The sequence below is a fragment of the Parasteatoda tepidariorum genome, unplaced genomic scaffold (assembly GCF_043381705.1).
Source record: "Parasteatoda tepidariorum isolate YZ-2023 unplaced genomic scaffold, CAS_Ptep_4.0 HiC_scaffold_3426, whole genome shotgun sequence".
Lineage (NCBI taxonomy): Eukaryota > Metazoa > Arthropoda > Arachnida > Araneae > Theridiidae > Parasteatoda > Parasteatoda tepidariorum.
In genome coordinates, this window is record NW_027261677.1 from 720 (window position 1) to 6,146 (window position 5,427).

The following is a 5,427-nucleotide window of genomic DNA, read 5'->3' on the forward strand; positions in this document are numbered from 1 at the left end:
GGCATCTATACATTAAAATTATGCTTGGAGCATTTCATTGAAGTAAACTGAGCTTATTTTGATGAAATAAAGAGCTTTTGAAAAAAGATATGCAGTTTAATATATTCCCCTAAATTTCCTATTCACTAACATAATATTTTCTTTTAAATTGTGGCTCTTAGTTTAATATCTGAAAGGGGTAGAAATTTTTCGGTTTACGATAAGAAAAAGAAAAAAAGGAGATTAACTTTGCTTGCAACATTTAGGAAACAAATATTATTTGTATTGTCATCAGGCTTCAGTTAAAAATTGAGCAATATTTTCTACCCGGAATGTGGTTGAATAATTACATCTAATATTATTAATAGTTGAACAACTTTAATTAGTCATGCAGATAGACATTTGCATTTTTCCCAAGTGAGCTATAAGCCATTCTTTCCGATTAATGTAAGAAAAATCAATTAGTTTTCAGTCAATATGAAAAATTGTTTAAAATTTTCTTTTTAATGGTCAGATTTAGACCAAAATTATTGGTGCTAATCTTTCTCAACTAAAATGATTCTGAGAGGAAGCAAATCTGTAATAAATCGCTTTACTCTCTTTCTATTAGTAATATCTTCTATTCAGCCAGTATTCATGACAGAACCGAAATGCCTCTTAGATGTTGTATACGATTGTAAGTAATTTCATTCTTGTATGAAACTGCCCTATAAAATAAAATGTTTCAAGACCCCGTATTTAAAAAAAAGGGAAAGAAAGTCTTTCTTTTCTTATCTTTTCTTGCTCTTCTGGAAATCCATCTGCCGTACTGCTATTGCTTGTTGATATAGTAGGAGAAATTAACATGCGTTTACTTTACATGTGCAAACCATGGGGTGTTTTCGTGGTTTTCCTCTCCAAGTAACGCAAATGCTGGTTAGTTTAATCAAAAGTTCTCCACGAAGGCAAATTCCTCTCAATACTTGATCTAGGTGTTCCCTTGTCTTCTGGATTGGGTTCAAAATTACAAAGCTACAGAGTTGAACAATAGTAGTCGTAAACCCAAAATTTTTGGTTGGCTTTTCAACGACATGTTATAAAATAAAGTAAAATTTAGTCAGCTTGAAATATGAAGTTTTTAGAATTTTTATTTTATTTTATTATTTGTTAGTTTGTTTATAGTATGCTGTCGAAATTTTGGCTTGCTATAAAATGGCGAGATAAGTTTCGTTTATGTCGGTGAAGATACAATTGAAACTTGTATTGTCATCCAGTTTTGTTTAAAATACTGTAACTAGACCGAAAGTGGTAGAAATTTTGATTACTGATAAATTAGCTAGTAATGATACATCGATATATTCTGCTTGTAATGATAAAGAAACGATTGAAATTTGTATTGTCAGCTAATATAGTGCTCCAGTAAGCATTTTATCTGGTCGGAAAGCGCTACATTTTAATTCGTAATAATTTAGTGTTAAATTCTACTTTTAGAAATTGCAAAACGGTTGGAACTTGTATTGCTATTACGCAAGACGCTCCAGTAACGATATGACCGCTCTAACTAATCGGAAAGTTGTCGAAATTTCGATACAAACATCAAACTCTTACAGATACGAAAGTTAATAAAAATAACAAAAATAATTTGTAATCATTTTATTTATCATTTGATCAATTTAGTTTTTAATGTGACAAACAACTTCCATTGTTTGCATTAAAACTTAACAAAAAATATTTTTTTTGATATGTTGGTAATAATATAATAAAACTAATGTTATTTTATTATTATTATAATTTTTTCCAGTTCTAAAATCAAGAGATGTTGCATCCGTAGCTACTGTAGATGGTTCCAAAGTCATTTCGCACTTGAATGAAGAGCAAACAGACGAAGTATTTGAGAGCATTTAAATATAATTTTCTTTTAATGTTTTTTTAGTCGAAATAATATTAGCTTATAAAAGTAATTTTAATTGGAAACAAAATAATTTATGTAAGGATTTTTTTTGAAAAATTTTCCGGGAAAAAAAAAACTTATTGCATTTAACTATTTATATCGTAGATTAAGAGCTAATTTTTTTCCTTTCATGACATTTTTTCTATTAGAATAACTTTGCTTCGTTCTTCAACCCCCATGAGCGATTCCCAGTCATCTTTGTTTCTGGCTGGAAAACAAAAATTTATTTCAAAAACAAAAAATATTCAGTACAAAAAATAAGTATGCTTGCTTTGTATTGAATCAACTTCAGTATTGCACTTTTGACCGGTGTAATGTGTCCAACAGGTCCAGTCAGCACAGTTTCCTAAGAACTTGTGAACCCCCACGACGTGTAGATGTTCTTAGCAAACCTTTTTTAATATTCCAATAAAACATTGTTTAGTGTAACTTTTATGACTAATTGGATTTATTTCTGCTTACTCAGGTTACTTGAAAAATATGTTTTTATTGCATGATTATACAAATTTAATCGACTACCAAGTCACGTTGCGCCTTAACTAAAATTAAATAAAATGCTCTTACACCTAGAAAATTAGAAGAGATTCTGAATTTACAATGTTCTTTGATAATAAAAATCGAAAAATTAAAATAATCTGTGGAGAGATTTAAAAAAAATCCACTTTGAACGTTTTTGCTCACGAAGTACGATACTTCAAAAATGTTAGCATCATTTTATACTTATAAATAGAAGAAAAAAATGACATATTTGTATTAAATATTTATAATAACCGTTTATAATAAAGTTTATAATTATTAGAAGTTTTTAAATTGTTAATTATAGTCGATGAACCACTATTTAAAAAACAAAAATAATAAAAACTTAAATCGTCATTAGCGACACAAGCACTGTGAAATTAACACAAGCACTGTGACTCTAAAAATGGCAGCTTCCATTCGTGTGTGTACACGAAGTAAAAAAGCAGTTGAACCAGGGTAAAAAACAAAACTTAATATCACAGCTCATTCTGTCGACGATTATTTTGATTTTAAAGAATTTCCTTTCGTTTGTATAAAAGGCGATGAAGTCTCGGATGCTCCTGCGCTTGGAGTTTACTGCAAAGATGTCCCTGCTTTTGTTTAGTATATGAAAAATAAACGAGATGTACTGGATGTTCACTTAAAAATGGGTATTGATGGAGGAGGTGGATTTTTAAAAATATGTCTTTCTGTACAATCAAATGAGTTGAACTTCGAGTGCAGAGGTAAGTGTGCTAAGTATTATGAGGGGATAGCTGTAAGGAAATTTAAGGATTCTGGAGTTAAACGACTATTCATTCGAGCAACCGTTCCGAGTGCACTAGCAACCGATTTGAAATTAGCGAATATCTTAGCAAGTATAATGTCGCGCAGCAGCGCATATCCATGCACTTATTGTTATGCCAAGAAAGATGAGCTAAGCAGCTGTGGTGGATTGAGATCCCCCAAAAATGTTTCATCGTTTTGACAAGTTGGCTGAAGGAAAAGGTTCAAAAAACAAAGCGAAAGATTATTTCAATTGCATTCATCCACCTCTAACTGCAACTGTTGGAGGCAAAGCATTCCAAGACATTATTCCACCTCCAGAATTACACCTTATGCTTGGTGTTGTTAACACTGTTTTCACGCATATGTTGAAAGAGTGTGAAAATGAATCGCTGACATGGACAAAAGCTTGTCACGTTGAGCATGAAATCAGACGAGGATGTTCTGGATTTAAAGGAAATGCATGCAAAACACTTTTGGATAAAGAAGAACTTCTGCACCAGTTTAAAAATCTAGCAATACTGAAGTACGTTAAAGTATTTGACGACTTCAAAAAAGTGGTTTCTGCATGCTTCGGAAATAATCTTGACCCAAAATTTCAAAGCATGTATAGAAGCTTTCAAAAAGAGCTATATGGACTTAGGTGTCAGCGTTACACCAAAGGTTCATGCATTTTTTTTTAACATTGAGCAGTTCTGTGACAAAATCGGTGAAGGATTAGCAATTTTTTGGGAGAAGGCGATGGAGTCCGTATATTTTGATTTCTTAAAGTCTTCCTGGGAAATTAATAAGGTTGCTGCAAATCACCCAGGTTATTCTAAACACTTTTCGAGCGCTGTTTGTAGATACAATGCTTCACATGTTTAAATTGATGTAATTACAATTAAATTATGTTACATTTTCATATTTTATCAGCAGTAAAATGTTTAAATAATAAAAGCTAAATAGAATTACAACTGAAAAATCATTATTATATCATTTCTTTCCTTTCTTTTGATATGAAACAACGCCAGATTTTCCAAAATCGTGCGCAAAAATGTTCAAAGTGGATTTTTTTTAAAAATCTCGCCACAGATTATTTTGATTTTTATTATCTGTTAACATTGTAAATTCAGAATCTCTTCTAATTTTCTAGGTGTAAGAGCATTTTATTTAACTTTGGTTAAGGCGCACCCTGAAGTTTAAAGGAAAAGATCTCAAAATAAATATAATTCGAGGAGTAACATCCAATGGTTCTAGTACAACATATGGGATCCAAGATACAATGACATGGTTGTACATTGGACTGATTTTTCTAATTTAAAAAAAAAAAAGAAATCTGAGGAATTCGGGTTACAAAAAATATAAAAATATTTATAAACAAACGTATACAGTTTCTCAAAAAGATCCATTAATTTTTCTGAGTTCTTTAAATTATTAACCTCAGCATGAAAAATTAAAATTGATCCAAGGTACAATACTGCCTTCTATTTTTTCCGCATGAAATCTTTATAACATTTAAATTATTAGTCCTAGTGTCTCATATTCAGTTTCATTCGATTAAGCATAGAAAAAAAAAATACATGGAAAACAAAATCTCATTTGTCTAGATAGCGATATTAAGTTTTTCAAACCTTTTTATCCACTTTTCCTCTTCACGAAATCCAGACTCAAGGGGTCCCTGATGAGACGAGACAAGAAACAGCACGCGCTTCTAAATCTAACTTTTATCCTCTTTTTTACACACACACACTAAACAACAAAATTAATAGAAAGAATAAAACATGAATAATAGCGCCCTCTAGTGATGAGGCAAATTGAATTTAAGGCCGAACAGTCCCACTACTTTTTATTGTTTACTAAGAGGAGGATACTTCACAGTTCGTTGATGTGAAGTACCCTGCTCTAATTTTTTTTGTTACTTTTTCTGAGTTCGTATTAATAGTTATAATTTTTTTCTTAACATTTTGCTAGGTGTTTGAGGAGCTAAATCAAAGTTTTAATACACCGATCATGCACGATATTGATGACAATGATACCAACCATATACCAATGAACAATCATGACGTACTATTCGGAAACACGTGGTATTTTGCTGAGAAATTAATCTCCTCATTTCATGCTCCATTTCATTCTCGCACATGCATGACAGTTTTCGGCTGCTTATTTTTCATCATTTTCATAAACCTCATTTTGGTAAGTTGCATAGTATTCTAGAATTTGATACGAAATATTTTGAATTGCTTTAAAGAATG

At 31.1% G+C, this 5,427-nt stretch overlaps 1 long non-coding RNA gene across 1 annotated transcript; it reads left to right on the forward strand.

Annotated features, from left to right (window-relative positions):
* Positions 1 to 356: 356 nt before the first annotated feature.
* Positions 357 to 5,365, forward strand: LOC107444226 (uncharacterized). Its single transcript, XR_011635986.1, has 3 exons — positions 357 to 655; positions 1,760 to 1,845; positions 5,147 to 5,365. It is a non-coding gene; the product is annotated as an uncharacterized lncRNA (long non-coding RNA).
* Positions 5,366 to 5,427: the final 62 nt, after the last annotated feature.